At 45.1% G+C, this 18268-nt stretch overlaps 1 protein-coding gene across 1 annotated transcript in view; it reads right to left on the bottom strand.

Annotated features, from left to right (window-relative positions):
* Nucleotides 1–4954: 4954 nt before the first annotated feature.
* Nucleotides 4955–18268, bottom strand: part of LOC121377557 — a 31546-nt gene continuing 18232 nt past the window's right edge. Inside the window, exons 3-5 of the transcript XR_005958629.1 lie at nt 8679–8907; nt 7370–7495; nt 4955–5414 (exon numbers count right to left, since the gene is read on the bottom strand). The gene's annotated coding sequence lies outside the window, so the exon portion shown is untranslated. The remainder of the gene's footprint in view (nt 5415–7369; nt 7496–8678; nt 8908–18268) is intronic.

Below are 18268 nucleotides of genomic sequence, written 5' to 3'. Positions count from 1 at the left end.
CTGGGCTACGACTTATGCGTGTGTGTATGCGTGTACGGGCGCGCGTACTTTACCACTGGGCTACGACTCATGCGTGTGTCTATGCGTGTGCGGGCGCGCGTACTTTTACCACTGGGCTACGACTTATGGTGTATGTATGGCGTGTACGGGCGCGCGTAGTACTTTACCAATGGGCTAAGAATTATGCCTGTTTGTATGCGGTGTGTGTATGCGTGTACGGGCGCGCGTACTTTACCACTGGGCTACGACTCATGCGTGTGTGTATGCGTGTGCGGGCGCGCGTACTTTACCACTGGGCTACGACTTATGCGTGTGTGTATGCGTGTACGGGCGCGCGTACTTTACCACTGGGCTACGACTTATGCGTGTGTGTATGCGTGTGTGTGTGCGTGTACGGGCGCGCGTACTTTACCACTGGGTTACGACTTATGCGTGTGTGTATGCGTGTGTGTATGCGTGTGTGTATGCGTGTGTGTATGCGTGTGCGGGCGCGCGTACTTTACCACTGGGCTACGACTCATGCGTGTGTGTATGGGTGTGCGGGCGTGCGTATGTGTGTGTGTGTGTGTGTGTATGTGTTAGTGGTAGGCAGGGAAGGAACAGAGAGAAATACAGAAACCCCAAAAATATGTCCTGTATCCGGAAAAAGTCACTTGTAATATATGCGCGCGCGTGTTTGTGTGTATATATGTGTGTATGCGCGTGCATGTGTATATGTGTGTGGATGTGTGTATGTATGTGTACATGTGTGTGTGTGTTTGTGTGTATGTGTGTGTTTGTGCGTATTTTTTGTGTATGTGTGTGTTTGTGTGAATGTATGTGTGTATGTCTGTGTGTCTGTGTGTGCATGTGTGTATGTATGTGTGTATGTATGTGTGTGTCTGTGTATCTATGTATGTGCGCACGTGTATATGTGTATGTGTGTGTATATGTGTGTGTGCCTGTGTCTCTGTGTGTGTGTGTGTGTCTGTGTATTTCTCTATGTCCTCTCTCTCTCTCTTTCTCTTTCTCTCTCTCTCTCTCTCTCTCTCTCTCTCTCTCTCTCTCTCTCTCTCATCTCTGTGTTCTCCTCTCCCACCCCCCATCTCCTCATTCCCTTTCCCCCTCCCTCTCCTCTGTCCCTCTCACCATCTCTCTCTCGCGCGTGTGCGCGCGCGCGTGTGTGTGTGTGTGTGTGTGTGTGTGTGTGTGTTAGAGGTAGTGGGGAGGAACAGAGCGACACACAGAGGGAGGGGGTAATGTGATCGTACACCCTCCCCATTCGGCCATTATCTCTCAGTTTGACTCGATACCGGGATGTGATCCCAGGATCTACCAGCCGTGAATCAGATGACTTATCAATCCACCAGACCACTAAACAGAGACGGGTTGATTGGAGAAGACCCCAAATTGTATCCATACTGCAGAGGAACAAAGGTCACATACTCAACCTTGGTCGTATGGCAACGCGGAAGTGAATGCAAAATGGAGGATATTAAATTTTCAGAACGTTTAGGGTCCGGTTAGCTACACGGTGGTGATTCGACAAGAGATAACAATTTCAACACACATACACGCACGTACGAACGCGCGCACACGCACGCCCACACACACACCTACACATACACACAAACACACACACAGCCCGAATAGCTTAGGCGTGTGAACAAGCGAGCTTGGACGTTAAATGACAATAAGCAGGAAAATAAAATAGAAACACATTGAAATGAGAAACGGAATCTCTCAACAACGTTCTGAAACCCCACCAAACCCCATGGGGGGGAGGGGTACCAAACTTTAAATCTCTTCCCGTCACTCACCTTCACGTGCCGTGGATTGAGCACAGCTTTAGTGGTTGAACAAAGCAACGTCTGTCGTGTTGCGTTGCCTACTCGGAACATAAGCCTATTCCGTCGTTTTCAGTTTCGACTCCAACAATATTTTAAGAAGTTTGCTGGCGTGACGGTCTATTTTCACGGCTGTAGCTAGCGGGCGGGGGGGGGGGGGGGGGGGGGGGGCAAGTGGGGGCAGTTGTCCCTCCGCCCGATAAAATCCGGAAAGCTTGATAGAAACTTAAAGAAAATTTTATTCTTGACTGTTTAAGGAGTTTTAGACTATTAACTACTCAGTTGCCCCCCCCCCCCCCGCAACAAAAAATCCTAGCTACGGCCCTGATTTTTAGATTAAAAAGTCATTTATGCCGCGCTCCGTCTAAATATAGACTAAAATAGTGTCGTAAATAGAATAAAAGAGATTTTCATCAATTATTTCTTTCATATTAAACTGACAAGTAAATATTTGAAAATACCTATTGAATGATAGTCTACCTAATTTAATATTTACTTGTTTGGGCTCTCATCGATGTACAAGGTGGTGTTTACTCTTGAAATTTAAATAAAGATGTCGGTAAACAGATTTGTGACCTTTATTGGAACAGACTATAACACATTTTGATGATACGTGTCAATTTTATTTACCTGTAAACAAACTATTAATTAACTGCAAGTTAACTGATTATTTTGAATTGCAGCATAAATTATTAATTATGACCAGCATATTTAGTGAATGTAAATACAATAAAAGTACTTAAGAAATTTGCACAATCTTGCAACCATTTAAAGGTGCTATATTAGAAGTTATATGTGAGCATCTGTTTGTGACAAAGATTCTCCAATAAAAATGTATTTTACACTAGTAGATAAAATTATTTCCTATAATCATTTATGGGCATATAGTTAAAAATGTAGGCTTTAAATGTTAAAGCAAAATTTAATAAAAACATGATTTGCAATAGCTGTCATTATGCAACTTTGAGATAGCACCTTTAATACCGGTATAATAGATTTAGTTTTGCTTAAAAGTTACTTATAAATGTCTACAAATATTTTGTTCTGAAGAGGGATAGGGGTAAACTGTCATCAGAAACAGTCCCTCACATATTGTAACAGCAATGAAATTGACACATATTATCAAAATGTGTTATAGTCTGTTCCAATAAAGTGCACATATCACCTGTTTATTGACATCTTTCTTTTAATTTCATGAGTAAACACCCCCTTGTACATCAATGAGAGCCAAACCAAGTAAATGCTAAATTAGGTAGACTATCAGTAAATAGATATTTAGAAAATATTTACTTGTCTGTTTAATATGTAAGAAATAATCGACGAAAATCATTTTTATTATATTTTCGACACTACTATAGTTATCTGACTGTCTGTGACCGAGCCGGACTAGACCATTACAGAGAAGGGGTGTAGTAATCATACACTATTTACCTGTGCACTACAGAACAATACTGCTGCACGTTGACACTCGGAGTTGATTGTTTGTGTAACAGGGACATTTTAATCTGTACATATGTTTTATTTTGTTTATTTCAGTTTACAATTAGTTTGTTCTTTTTTGCATTTTTCCACAACTCCGTAACATATCTCTATTTGGTAATGATTTCCCCCAATTGTGCTTAAAACATGTAAAAAAAAAATATTTTGGAAAGACTGTATCATTGTATTCCGTGTCTTCTCGTTATTAATTAATGTTTCATCTTTTGAAGACTTTTTATCAGAGCCAATTTTTTTATAATTCCAATATAAAAATTAACAGTAAATCTTTTTTAAAAAAGAAATGGCTTCGGAAAGGTGTATCTCAAATCTGTGATCTTGTTGATGAGTACGGCAACTTTTTAACTTTAACCGCATTTAATAATTTATACAAATTAAATGCATCTTTTTTAGAGTATCAAGGAGTTATTAACTCACTTAAGGCTTACCTTAGGAAGACGAAACTGAATATAATAGAAACAAATATTCCTTTAGATGATTCTCCTGTTCAAAGAAAACTTTGTTCTATCAGAAATGGCTCGAAACTATATTATTACACACTTGTAACTTCTGAAAAGCCAAATTCTGCAATATCAAAATGGCAAAATTATTTTATTTCAGACCTTAATTAGCACACTATTTATTTAAAACCATTTGTAACCACGCAAGAAATAAAACTTAGATGGTTCCAATATAGAATACTTCATAGAATATTAACTACTAATAGTTTCGCATATAAATTAAAATTAATTGACAGTGAAACGTGTACGTTTTGTCATGAAGGAAAAGAATCTATAGTGCATTTATTTTGGGAAGGTAAAATTGTTCAGAACTTTTGGAATGATTATTTAAATTGGTTATCAAACTCATATAAGCATATATGTAATTTAAAGCTTTTTCTTGAGCTAGTGATATTTGGATGTAAAGATAATATTAAAACAGATAATGTTTTTGACCTGCTACTATTATTAGCTAAATATTTTATATATAAATGTAAAGTGCAAAGGGTCCAATTAAATATTATATTCTTCCAAAACGAAGCTAAACAAAGATATAAAGTAGAAAAATGTATTTATCTTAGTAAGAACAATCTTAATACATTCTTAACCAAGTGGTCAGTGTATTATTTTCTCTTTGAACAGACCTAATTTTTGTAACTTTCCTTGTGCATCGTCTTGTTCTCAGCGGTCCACGCATTAATAATGTAGATACATACATATGTATATGTATGTGTGTATATGTGTGTGTATGTATATGTATGTATATGTATGTGTGTGTATGTATGTGTGTGTGTATGTGTGTATATATGTATATATATATTATGTGCGTATTTTAAATATTTATGTACGTCGTTCATAGAATGGAAAAGGATGAAAGTGTGTTGTTGTTTTTTTTGCGAGAGAGAAAGATAACTGGATAGCGACATTGATTAGATATGTAGTGAGAGACAGAGAGAGAGAGAGAGAGAGAGAGAGAGAGAGAGAGAGAGAGAGAGAGAGAGAGAGAGAGAGAGAGAGAGAGAGAGAGAGAGAGGCGCGGGGATGGAGATGGGGTGGGGGTGGGGTGAGCTGGGGTTTGCAAGCCAGTACCCTAAAGTATTATATTATGTTGTTATACTGCCTAAAATAGTTTAAATAACAACAACAATTCTCTGACAATGCAAACTTATATTTTATTTATGATTATGATGGGGATGACGATGATCATCATGATGATGAAGAGAAGGAAGAGGTTGGTATTATACCAACGCCAGCACACGCACACGTACGCACACGTACGCACACAAGCGCACACAAGCGCACACTCTTACAAAAATATACACACGTAAATGTAGGTACATTCACGCACACACATATTATATGTGGATCAATAAATCGCTTCCTAGCGAATGCACATATCACTTCCCTGGCGATAAATCGCTTCTGTCCACAAATCGTTTTTTAATCGGTTTCTATAAGAGCATCTCATACTGTTCCTGTCCAATACCGGACAGACAGATTCCCGCAGAAAGCAGCAAAATGGCTGCCGAGGCACAATCCAGTTTGAACGACCAACTCAGATATTTTGGATGCTTGACTCCAAACAGGATGACCGTGAGTAGGGCAAACACCCCTGAAATTAAAAAGTTAAAATAGTTACACTTTATTTATTTCATATATCTCGATAACTCCTGCTTGTACCATTGCGCATCGTGGTGCGGGGCTGACAACATTAGCATGGGGTTTCTTGAGTGTGCAGGGAGTGCCCAGTGGTAAAAAAAAACTCGCCTGATGCGCGGTCGATCTAGGATCGATTCCACTCTGTGGGCCCATTGGGCTATGTCTCCCTCTAGCCAGTGCACCACGACTGGTATATAAAAATATGAAATATGTGCTGTCCTGTCTGTGTAATGTTGCCTATAAAAGATGCCTACAAACTAATGGCGAAATGTAGCAGGTTCCTGCTCCAAAGCTATATGTCAGAATTACCAAATAGTTGACTTCCAATAGCCGATGATTAATAAACCAATGTTCTCGAGTGGTGTCGGTAAACAAAACAACCGAACTTAATTGTGAGAGGCGAATAAAAATAGTTTCCGTATCTCTTGGACATTTTAAAACAAGTATTATATGCATCTGTGAGAATGTTTTAAAATATGTCTGGTTTTTGGCCCATTTGAAGATTGTATTTCTGGAATGTTGTTTTGATCTTTGTTTACAACAGCTCCATACACAGTTTCCATGTCCTGACCACAGCGTTTATTTCTGTATTTTTGGAATGTTGTTTGGATCTTTGTTTACAACAGCTCCATACACAGTTTCCATGTCCTAACCTCAGCGTTTATTTCTGTATTTTCGGAATGTTGTTTTGATCTTTGTTTACAACAGCTCCATGCACAGTTTCCATATCCTGACCACCGCGTTTATTTCCGTATTTTTGGAATGTTGTTTTGATCTTTGTTTTCAACAGCTCCATACACAGTTTCCATGTCCTGACCACAGCGTTTATTTCTGTATTTTTGGAATGTTGTTTTGATCTTTGTTTACAACAGCTCCATACACAGTTTCCATATCCTGACCACAGCGTTTATTTCCGTATTTTTGGAATGTTGTTTTGATCTTTGTTTACAACAGCTCCATACACAGTGTCCATGTCCTGACCACAGCGTGTATTTCTGTAATTTTGGAATGTTGTTTTGATCTTTGTTTACAACAGCTCCATACACAGTTTCCATGTCCTGACCACAGCGTTTATTTCCGTATTTTTCAACATTTTATTGTTTGGTATTTAATGACAATATGCTTCATTGTGTCTTTCACAAATGTGACTCTTTCATTGATTATTTGTATTAATAATTTTAGAATTTCACATTGATGTTGACCATTATATAGCTTATTTTTACACAGAATAGCCGATGTCTTTTTGTGTTGTGTGTGTGGTTTTTGTGTGCTTTTTTGTGGGGGTTTTTATTTTATTTTTTTTGGTTTGGGAATTGTACCGATACCACTTGGGTACATTGGTTTGTGTACCAATCGTCTGTTATTGTGTGACAAACATTTGTGTAATTCTGACAAATAGTATTAGAGGACATTTGCTGTGACAAAAGACTGTCACTTGTATATTTCCGAGGCACAGACTTACTGTGTTTTGTGTCGCCTGGAACGGAATGTATACGAGTGGTATATATTTTTGTAGATTAATTGCTGAAATTCTCTACATAAATGTTCTGCTTGTTGATCGCTCCAATTAGGTTTTAGCCTGGTTCGTCATTGTATGTAAATATTTTACGACATTTATATTTCTTTGTTGAAAAACAGAAGTGTAATAACTATTTACTCAGTGATCATGTAAGTAACAATGGCTGTTATAGAGCGTCAGTGCAGGCTCCTAAAGCCTGAGTGAGAGAGAGAGAGAGAGAGAGAGAGAGAGAGAGAGAGAGAGAGAGAGAGAGAGAGAGACAGAGAGAGAGAGAGAGAGAGAGATAGAGAGAGATATTTTGGTAGTTTTTCACACCAAGAGCTCTTTTGCCATATTGTCACATATAAACAGGAAACTGATAGCGGCGGACACTTGAACTAAGACCTTACCAGATAATAGTATGCACCCAGTCAACACAAGGAGGGACTTTCGGTTTCGTTTCCAAGAGTGGTGCACAATACCAATCAAAGTGAAAATACAACATGCAAGCGCCAACAACGACATCGACTCCTCAGCTAGAAGAAACACAAGACAAGTAGCATATTGGCTATTTTTCAATAATAGATACATGTAATTTATTAATTAGTAAAAAACACCTTAGAATATTATTTTGTCAACTATAAGAATTTTTGAAAATTTTCAATCTCAAATGTCTATTTAAATTTTAAAAATTTAATACAAAAATAAAAATTAAAACCTTATATTTTACTTGCTTGTGAACACTACTCCAGAGAATAACAATACCAAGTGTCCGACCTATTCGATAAAAACTATAGACGAAGATTCAATGTCAAATGTATATTAAAAGTTTTAAATAAACATTTTAAATATTAAACATTTCTACATATGTCTTTATTTGTTTTTTGTGAAGACTGCACCTTAAAATATACATACTGAATTTCAGAACTAAGGAGTAAAACATATAGGAGAAAATGGAGTTTTAGATTGCCAGTGTTAAATTAAATAGCATTTAAAATGATAAAGTTTAATTAAAAAATGTTTACAGATTTAAAATTTCCTAAATATATCTCTGTTAGTTTGTGGAAACTGCCCCAGAGAAGAATAGTGCCATGTTTTATAACTATCTGATCAAATCTCCAGGACGAGATAGACGTTCAATATTTCAACTGAATGTGTAAACCAATTTAATAAACGTTCATAAGTTTAAAATGTCCACAATATCTCTCTTTCAGTTTATGGAGGGTACAGACGCACACTCTTACAGACACACATATATACATACATACATACACACATACAAACACACACACATGCAGACACACATATAATGACAAACATATACACACACATAAACACACTTACACACACACACACACCGAACAAACACATGCGCTCTCTCTCTTTCACTGTCTCTCTCTCTCTCTCTCTCTCTCTCTCTCTCTCTCTCTCTCTCTCTCTCTCTCTCTCTCTCTCATACATACATACATGTATACATATACATATATGTATTATATGTATATATGTATGTATGTGCCCGACAGCGATAAATAAATAAATAAATAAATGTAAATATAAATATATATATATATATATATATCGCTCTGTCAGACAAACACACACACAAAAACACACACACACAGACACACACGCGCGCGCGCGCGCACACTCACACACACACACAAGCACGCGTGCGCTCACATTTACACGCACACATACGGACGTGAAGATACGACTTACCAGAATTGTTCAGGGTCGGGATGTATCTACAGTACTGCTCAAAAACTAAACATTTTGCACCCATACCACAAGCCGTTGTAGTTGGAGTGGTCGACCACGACCCAGTAGGGCGTCATCATGGCGATCACGTGGAGGAAGAAACCCGCCGAGAAGCCGATGATGCCGACACCGACTCGCTGATCACGTCGTGGCTGACGTCCGTTTGTCTCACCTGCGTACATGCTTAAATCTGTAAGAAGAAAGGAAGGAATTGTTTTATTTGACGACGCACTCAACACATTTTATTGACGGTTATATGGCGTCAGACATATGGTTACGGACCACACAAATACTGAGAGAGGAAACCCGCTGTCGTCACTTCATGAGCTACCCTTTTCGATTAGCAGCACGAGGATCTTTTATATGCACCATCCCCCAGACAGGATAACACATACCACGGACTTTGATATACCAGTCGCGGTGTCCTGGCTGGAACAATAAGTAGCCCGATGGGCCCACCAACGAGGAACTCGGGACAGATCTCTAGAGACTAAGTAAATATTACACATCTTCCCTCTTACAGATTTGGGCAGGACGTGGCTTGATGCGCAGTCGGTTTGTCTCACCTGCGTACATGCTTAAATCTGTAAGAAGAAAGGAAGGAATTGTTTTATTTGACGACGCACTCAACACATTTTATTGACGGTTATATGGCGTCAGACATATGGTTACGGACCACACAAATACTGAGAGAGGAAACCCGCTGTCGTCACTTCATGAGCTACTCTTTTCGATTAGCAGCACGGGGATCTTTTATATGCATCATCCCCCAGACAGGATAACACATACCACGGACTTGCCCTGGCTGGAACAATAAATAGCCCGATGGGCCCACCAACGAGGAACTCAGGACAGATCTCTAGAGACTAAGTAAATATTACACATCTTCCAGATTACAGATTTGGGCAGGACGTAGCTTGATGCGCAGTCGGTTTAGGATCAATTCCCATCAGTGGGCCCATTGGGCTATTTCTGGTGTATCAAAGCCGTGGTATGTACTATCCTGTCTGTGAGATCCCTTTCCACTAATGGAACATAGTAACTGGTTTACTCTCTAAATTTATATGTCAAAACTACCAAATGTTTGACATCCGATAGCCGATGAATTATTAATCAATGTACTCTAGTGGTAACGTTAAACAAAACAAACTCTAACTGTTCCGAGTTACCCAATGTGCTCTAGTGGTGTCGTTAAACCAAACAAACTTCCAAACGTTATCTACTGACTGACTGTTTGTCTGACTGACAGAATGAATGATTTCGGAATCAATTATTGACTAATGCTAGTATCATACTGTCAATTGTTACGACGAAGTTGGCCAACAAGACGGTTGCGTTGTAATTTGACCAATTCCCGAGTTACGACGGATGCGCTCAGAGTAACAACTCATGGGTTGTACGACGAGAATCGAGCTGTAAGAGCGCTCAGACTAGCAACTAGACATTCGTAGAAGTCATGACAGCAGAAAGTTGACCAACATTGCGCTGGCAGCTGGTAGTCTGATACTAGCATTAGTGATAAACGGAAATCTTGTTTCTTTTAACTATCCTGAATCTGCTGTCAATATAACATTCTAAAGCCTAAAACACACCGAAACTGGGTCTGAGTCTGGCGAATGTGACAAAGACGTCATGCTATGGTGTATTTTCACCTTTTTCACGTCTGTAACTTTTACGTGTTATGAATATGATAACAGCGTTCATAAGTTTTTGTGTGTTTATATGTATGTGTATGTTTGTTTGTATGTATGCGTGTATATGCGTGTATATAAAGTTTGTTTTGTTTAACGACACCACTAGAGCACAATTATATATTAATCATCGGCTATTGGATGTGAAACACTTGCTAATTTTGATAGTCATAGAGAGAAATCCCGTTACAGTTTACCACCAGTAGCAAGGAATCTTTTATATGTACCATCCCACAAACATGACAGCACCTACCATGGGGTTTCATATACCAGTTGTGGTGCACTGACTGGAACTAAATTTTTAGAAATAGTCCAATGAGCACATCGATGGGGATCAATTATAGAGCGACCGCTCATCAAGAAAGAACTTTACCACTGTGCTACGACTCATGCGTGTGTGTATGCGTGTGTGTATGCGTGTACAGGCGCGCGTACTTTACCACTGGGCTACGACTCATGCGTGTGTGTATGCGTGTGTGTATGCGTGTACGGGCGCGCGTACTTTACCACTGGGCTACGACTCATGCGTGTGTGTATGCGTGTACGGGCGCGCTTACTTTACCACTGGGCTACGACTCATGCGTGTGTGTTTGCGTGTACGGGCGCGCGTACTTTACCACTGGACTACGACTTATGCGTGTGTGTATGCGTGTACGGGCGCGCGTACTTTACCACTGGGCTATGACTCATGCGTGTGTGTATGCGTGTGTGTATACGTGTGTGTATGCGTGTGTGTATGTGTGTGTGTATGCGTGTACGGGCGCGCGTACTTTACCACTGGGCTACGACTCATGCGTGTGTGTATGCGTGTGCGGGCGCGCGTACTTTTTCCACTGGGCTACGACGTATGCGTGTGTGTATGCGTGTGTGTATGCGTGTACGGGCGCTCGTACTTTACCAATGGGCTACGATTCATGCGTGTGTGTATGCGTGTGCGGGCGCGCGTACTTTTTCCACTGGGCTACGACTCATGCGTGTGTGTTTGCGTGTACGGGCGCTCGTACTTTACCACTGGACTACGACTTATGCATGTGTGTATGCGTGTACGGGCGCGCGTACTTTACCACTGGGCTACGACTCATGCGTGCGTGTATGCGTGTGTGTATGAGTGTGTGTATGTGTGTGTGTATGCGTGTACGGGCGCGCGTACTTTACCACTGGGCTACGACTCATGCGTGTGTGTATGCGTGTGTGTATGCGTGTGCGGGAACGCGTACTTTACCACTGTGCTACGTCTCATGCCTGTGTGTATGCGTGTGTGTATGCGTGTGTGTATGCGTGTGTGTATGCATGTGTGTATACGTGTGTGTATGCGTGTGTGTATGCGTGTACGGGCGCGCGTACTTTACCACTGGGCTACGATTCATGCATGTGTGTATGCGTGTGTGTATGCGTGTGTGTATGCGTGTGTGTATGCGCGTGCGGGCGCGCGTACTTTACCACTGGGCTCCGACTTATGCGTGTGTGTATGCGTGTGCGGGCGCGCGTACTTTACCACCGGACTACGACTCATGCGTGTGCGTATGCGTGTGCGGGCGCGCGTACTTTACCACTGGGCTACGACTCATGCGTGTGTGTATGCGTGTGCGGGCGCGCGTACTTTACCACTGGGCTACGATTCATGCGTGTGTGTATGCGTGTGCGGGCGCGCGTACTTTACCACTGGGCTACGATTCATGGGTGTGTGTATGCGTGTGCGGGCGCGCGTACTTTACCACTGGGCTACGACTCATGCGTGTGTGTATGCGTGTACGGGCGCGCGTACTTTACCACTGGGCTACGATTCATGCGTGTGTGTATGCGTGTACGGGCGCGCGTACTTTACCACTGGGCTACGACTTATGCGTGTGTGTATGCGTGTGTGTATGCGTGTACGGGCGCGCGTAATTTACCACTGGGCTACGACTTATGCGTGTGTGTATGCGTGTGTGTATGCGTTTACGGGCGCGCGTACTTTACCACTGGGCTACGACTTATGCGTGTGTGTATGCGTGTGTGTATGCGTGTGCGAGCGCGCGTACTTTACCACTGGGCTACGACTCATGCGTGTGTGTATGCGTGTACGGGCGCGCGTACTTTACCACTGGGCTACGATTCATGCGTGTGTGTATGCGTGTACGGGCGCGCGTACTTTACCACTGGGCTACGACTTATGCGTGTGTGTATGCGTGTGCGGGCGCGCGTACTTTACGACTGGGCTACCACTTATGCGTGTGTGTATGCGTGTGCGGGCGCGCGTACTTTACCACTGGGCTACGACTCATGCTTGTGTGTATGCGTGTGCGGGCGCGCGTACTTTACCACTGCGCTACGAGTCATGCGTGTGTGTATGCGTGTGCGGGCGCGCGTACTTTATGACTGGGCTACTACTCATGCGTGTGTGTATCCGTGTGCGGGCGCGCGTACTTTACCACTGGGCTACGACTCATGCGTGTGTGTATGCGTGTACGGGCGCGCGTACTTTACCACTGGGCTACGACTTATGCGTGTGTGTATGCGTGTGTGTATGCGTGTACGGGCGCGCGTACTTTACCACTGGGCTACGACTCATGCGTGTGTGTATGCGTGTACGGGCGCGCGTACTTTACCACTGGGCTACGATTCATGCGTGTGTGTATGCGTGTACGGGCGCGCGTACTTTACCACTGGGCTATGACTCATGCGTGTGTGTATGCGTGTGTGTATACGTGTGTGTATGCGTGTGTGTATGTGTGTGTGTATGCGTGTACGGGCGCGCGTACTTTACCACTGGGCTACGATTCATGCGTGTGTGTATGCGTGTACGGGCGCGCGTACTTTACCACTGGGCTACGACTTATGCGTGTGTGTATGCGTGTACGGGCGCGCGTACTTTACGACTGGGCTACCACTTATTCGTGTGTGTATGCGTGTGCGGGCGCGCGTACATTACCACTGGGCTACGACTCATGCGTGTGTGTATGCGTGTGCGGGCGCGCGTACTTTACCACTGCGCTACGAGTCATGCGTGTGTGTATGCGTGTGCGGGCGCGCGTACTTTATGACTGGGCTACTACTCATGCGTGTGTGTATCCGTGTGCGGGCGCGCGTACTTTACCACTGGGCTACGACTCATGCGTGTGTGTATGCGTGTACGGGCGCGCGTACTTTACCACTGGGCTACGACTTATGCGTGTGTGTATGCGTGTGTGTATGCGTGTACGGGCGCGCGTACTTTACCACTGGGCTACGACTCATGCGTGTGTGTATGCGTGTACGGGCGCGCGTACTTTACCACTGGGCTACGATTCATGCGTGTGTGTATGCGTGTACGGGCGCGCGTACTTTACCACTGGGCTATGACTCATGCGTGTGTGTATGCGTGTGTGTATACGTGTGTGTATGCGTGTGTGTATGTGTGTGTGTATGCGTGTACGGGCGCGCGTACTTTACCACTGGGCTACGACTCATGCGTGTGTGTATGCGTGTGCGGGCGCGCGTACTTTTTCCACTGGGCTACGACGTATGCGTGTGTGTATGCGTGTGTGTATGCGTGTACGGGCGCTCGTACTTTACCAATGGGCTACGATTCATGCGTGTGTGTATGCGTGTGGGGGCGCGCGTACTTTTTCCACTGGGCTACGACTCATGCGTGTGTGTTTGCATGTACGGGCGCTCGTACTTTACCACTGGACTACGACTTATGCGTGTGTGTATGCGTGTACGGGCGCGCGTACTTTACCACTGGGCTACGACTCATGCGTGCGTGTATGCGTGTGTGTATGCGTGTGTGTATGTGTGTGTGTATGCGTGTACGGGCGCGCGTACTTTACCACTGGGTTACGACTCATGCGTGTGTGTATGCGTGTGTGTATGCGTGTGCGGGAACGCGTACTTTACCACTGTGCTACGTCTCATGCCTGTGTGTATGCGTGTGTGTATGCGTGTGTGTATGCGTGTGTGTATGCATGTGTGTATACGTGTGTGTATGCGTGTGTGTATGCGTGTACGGGCGCGCGTACTTTACGACTGGGCTACGATTCATGCATGTGTGTATGCGTGTGTATGCGTGTGTGTATGCGTGTGTGTATGCGCGTGCGGGCGCGCGTACTTTACCACTGGGCTCCGACTTATGCGTGTGTGTATGCGTGTGCGGGCGCGCGTACTTTACCACCGGACTACGACTCATGCGTGTGTGTATGCGTGTGCGGGCGCGCGTACTTTACCACTGGGCTACGACTCATGCGTGTGTGTATGCGTGTACGGGCGCGCGTACTTTACCACTGGGCTACGATTCATGCGTGTGTGTATGCGTGTACGGGCGCGCGTACTTTACCACTGGGCTACGACTTATGCGTGTGTGTATGCGTGTGTGTATGCGTGTACGGGCGCGCGTAATTTACCACTGGGCTACGACTTATGCGTGTGTGTATGCGTGTGTGTATGCGTGTACGGGCGCGCGTAATTTACCACTGGGCTACGACTTATGCGTGTGTGTATGCGTGTGTGTATGCGTGTACGGGCGCGCGTACTTTACCACTGGGCTACGACTTATGCGTGTGTGTATGCGTGTGTGTATGCGTGTGCGTGCGCGCGTACTTTACCACTGGGCTACGACTCATGCGTGTGTGTATGCGTGTACGGGCGCGCGTACTTTACCACTGGGCTACGACTTATGCGTGTGTGTATGCGTGTACGGGCGCGCGTACTTTACGACTGGGCTACCACTTATGCGTGTGTGTATGCGTGTGCGGGCGCGCGTACTTTACCACTGGGCTACGACTCATGCGTGTGTGTATGCGTGTGCGGGCGCGCGTACTTTACCACTGCGCTACGAGTCATGCGTGTGTGTATGCGTGTGCGGGCGCGCGTACTTTACGACTGGGCTACTACTCATGCGTGTGTGTATCCGTGTGCGGGCGCGCGTACTTTACCACTGGGCTACGACTCATGCGTGTGTGTATGCGTGTACGGGCGCGCGTACTTTACCACTGGGCTACGACTTATGCGTGTGTGTATGCGTGTGTGTATGCGTGTACGGGCGCGCGTACTTTACCACTGGGCTACGACTCATGCGTGTGTGTATGCGTGTACGGGCGCGCGTACTTTACCACTGGGCTACGATTCATGCGTGTGTGTATGCGTGTACGGGCGCGCGTACTTTACCACTGGGCTACGACTTATGCGTGTGTGTATGCCTGTGTGTATGCGTGTGCGAGCGCGCGTACTTTACCACTGGGCTACGACTCATGCGTGTGTGTATGCGTGTACGGGCGCGCGTACTTTACCACTGGGCTACGATTCATGCGTGTGTGTATGCGTGTACGGGCGCGCGTACTTTACCACTGGGCTACGACTTATGCGTGTGTGTATGCGTGTACGGGCGCGCGTACTTTACGACTGGGCTACCACTTATGCGTGTGTGTATGCGTGTGCGGGCGCGCGTACTTTACCACTGCGCTACGAGTCATGCGTGTGTGTATGCGTGTGCGGGCGCGCGTACTTTACCACTGCGCTACGAGTCATGCGTGTGTGTATGCGTGTGCGGGCGCGCGTACTTTACGACTCGGCTACTACTCATGCGTGTGTGTATCCGTGTGCGGGCGCGCGTACTTTACCACTGGGCTACGACTCATGCGTGTGTGTATGCGTGTGCGGGCGCGCGTACTTTACCACTGGGCTACGATTCATGGGTGTGTGTATGCGTGTGCGGGCGCGCGTACTTTACCACTGGGCTACGACTCATGCGTGTGTGTATGCGTGTACGGGCGCGCGTACTTTACAACTGGGCTACGATTCATGCGTGTGTGTATGCGTGTACGGGCGCGCGTACTTTACCACTGGGCTACGACTTATGCGTGTGTGTATGCGTGTGTGTATGCGTGTACGGGCGCGCGTACTTTACCACTGGGCTACGACTTATGCGTGTGTGTATGCGTGTGTGTATGCGTGTACGGGCGCGCGTACTTTACCACTGTGCTACGACTTATGCGTGTGTGTATGCGTGTGTGTATGCGTGTACGGGCGCGCGTACTTTACCACTGGGCTACGACTTATGCGTGTGTGTATGCGTGTGCGGGCGCGCGTACTTTACCACTGGGCTACGACTCATGCGTGTGTGTATGCGTGTGCGGGCGCGCGTACTTTACCACTGCGCTACGAGTCATGCGTGTGTGTATGCGTGTGCGGGCGCGCGAACTTTACCACTGGGCTACGACTCATGCGTGTGTGTATCCGTGTGCGGGCGCGCGTAGTTTACCACTTGGCTACGACTCAATGCGTGTGTATGCGTGTGCCAGCGCGCGTACTTTACCACTGGGCTACGACTCATGCGTGTGTGTATGGGTGTGCGGGCTCGCGTACTTTACCATTGGGCTACGACTCATGCGTGTGTGTATGCGTGTGCGGGCGCGCGTACTTTACCACTGGGCTACGACTCATGCGTGTGTGTATGCGTGTACGGGCGCGCGTACTTTACCACTGGGCTACGACTCATGCGTGTGTGTATGCGTGTGCGGGCGCGCGTACTTTACCACTGGGCTACGACTCATGCGTGTGTGTATGCGTGTACGGGCGCGCGTACTTTACCACTGTGCTACGACTCATGTGTGCGTGTATGCGTGTACGGGCGCGCGTACTTTACCACTGGGCTACGACTCATGCGTGTGTGTATGCGTGTGCGGGCGCGCGTACTATACCACTGGGCTACGACTCATGCGTGTGTGTATGGGTGTGCGGGCGTGCGTATTTGTGTGTGTGTGTGTGTATGTGTTAGTGGTAGGCAGGGGAGGAACAGAGAGAAATACAGAAACCCAACAAATATGTCCTGTATCGAAGACCCCAAATCGTATCCATACTGCAGAGGAACAAAGGTCACATATTCAACCTTGTTCGTTTGGCAACGCGGAAGTGAATGCAAAATGGAGGATATTAAATTTTCAGAACGTTTAGGGTCCGGTTAGCTACACGGTGGTGATTCGACAAGAGATAACAATTTCAACACACATACACGCACGTACGAACGCGCACACACGCACGCCCACACACACACCTACACATACACACAAACACACACACAGCCCGAATAGCTTAGGCGTGTGAACAAGCGAGCTTGGACGTTAAATGACAATAAGCAGGAAAATAAAATAGAAACACATTGAAATGAGAAACGGAATCTCTCAACAACGTTCTGAAACCCCACCAAACCCCATGGGGGGAGGGGTACCAAACTTTAAATCTCTTCCCGTCACTCACCTTCACGTGCCGTGGATTGAGCACAGCTTTAGTGGTTGAACAAAGCAACGTCTGTCGTGTTGCGTTGCCTACTCGGAACATAAGCCTATTCCGTCGTTTTCAGTTTCGACTCCGACAATATTTTAAGAAGTTTGCTGGCGTGAAGGTCTATTTTCACGGCTGTAGATAGCGGGCGGGGGGGGGGGGGGGGGGGGGGGGGGGCAAGTGGGGCAGTTGTCCCCCCGCCCGAAAAAATCCGGAAAGCTTGATAGAAACTTAAAGAAAATTTTATTCTTGACTGTTTAAGGAGTTTTAGACTATTAACTACTCAGTTGCCCCCCCCCCCCCCCACCTCCCCAACAAAAAATCCTAGCTACGGCCCTGATTTTTAGATTAAAAAGTCATTTATGCCGCGCTCCGTCTAAATATAGACTAAAATAGTGTCGTAAATAGAATAATAGAGATTTTCATCAATTATTTCTTTCATATTAAACTGACAAGTAAATATTTGAAAATACCTATTGAATGATAGTCTACCTAATTTAATATTTACTTGTTTGGGCTCTCATCGATGTACAAGGTGGTGTTTACTCTTGAAATTTAAATAAAGATGTCGGTAAACAGATTTGTGACCTTTATTGGAACAGACTATAACACATTTTGATGATA

This window comes from Gigantopelta aegis, chromosome 7 (assembly GCF_016097555.1).
Source record: "Gigantopelta aegis isolate Gae_Host chromosome 7, Gae_host_genome, whole genome shotgun sequence".
Taxonomy (NCBI): domain Eukaryota; kingdom Metazoa; phylum Mollusca; class Gastropoda; order Neomphalida; family Peltospiridae; genus Gigantopelta; species Gigantopelta aegis.
Note: the sequence above shows the minus strand (reverse complement) of the source record. Positions and strands in the feature narration are given on the sequence as shown.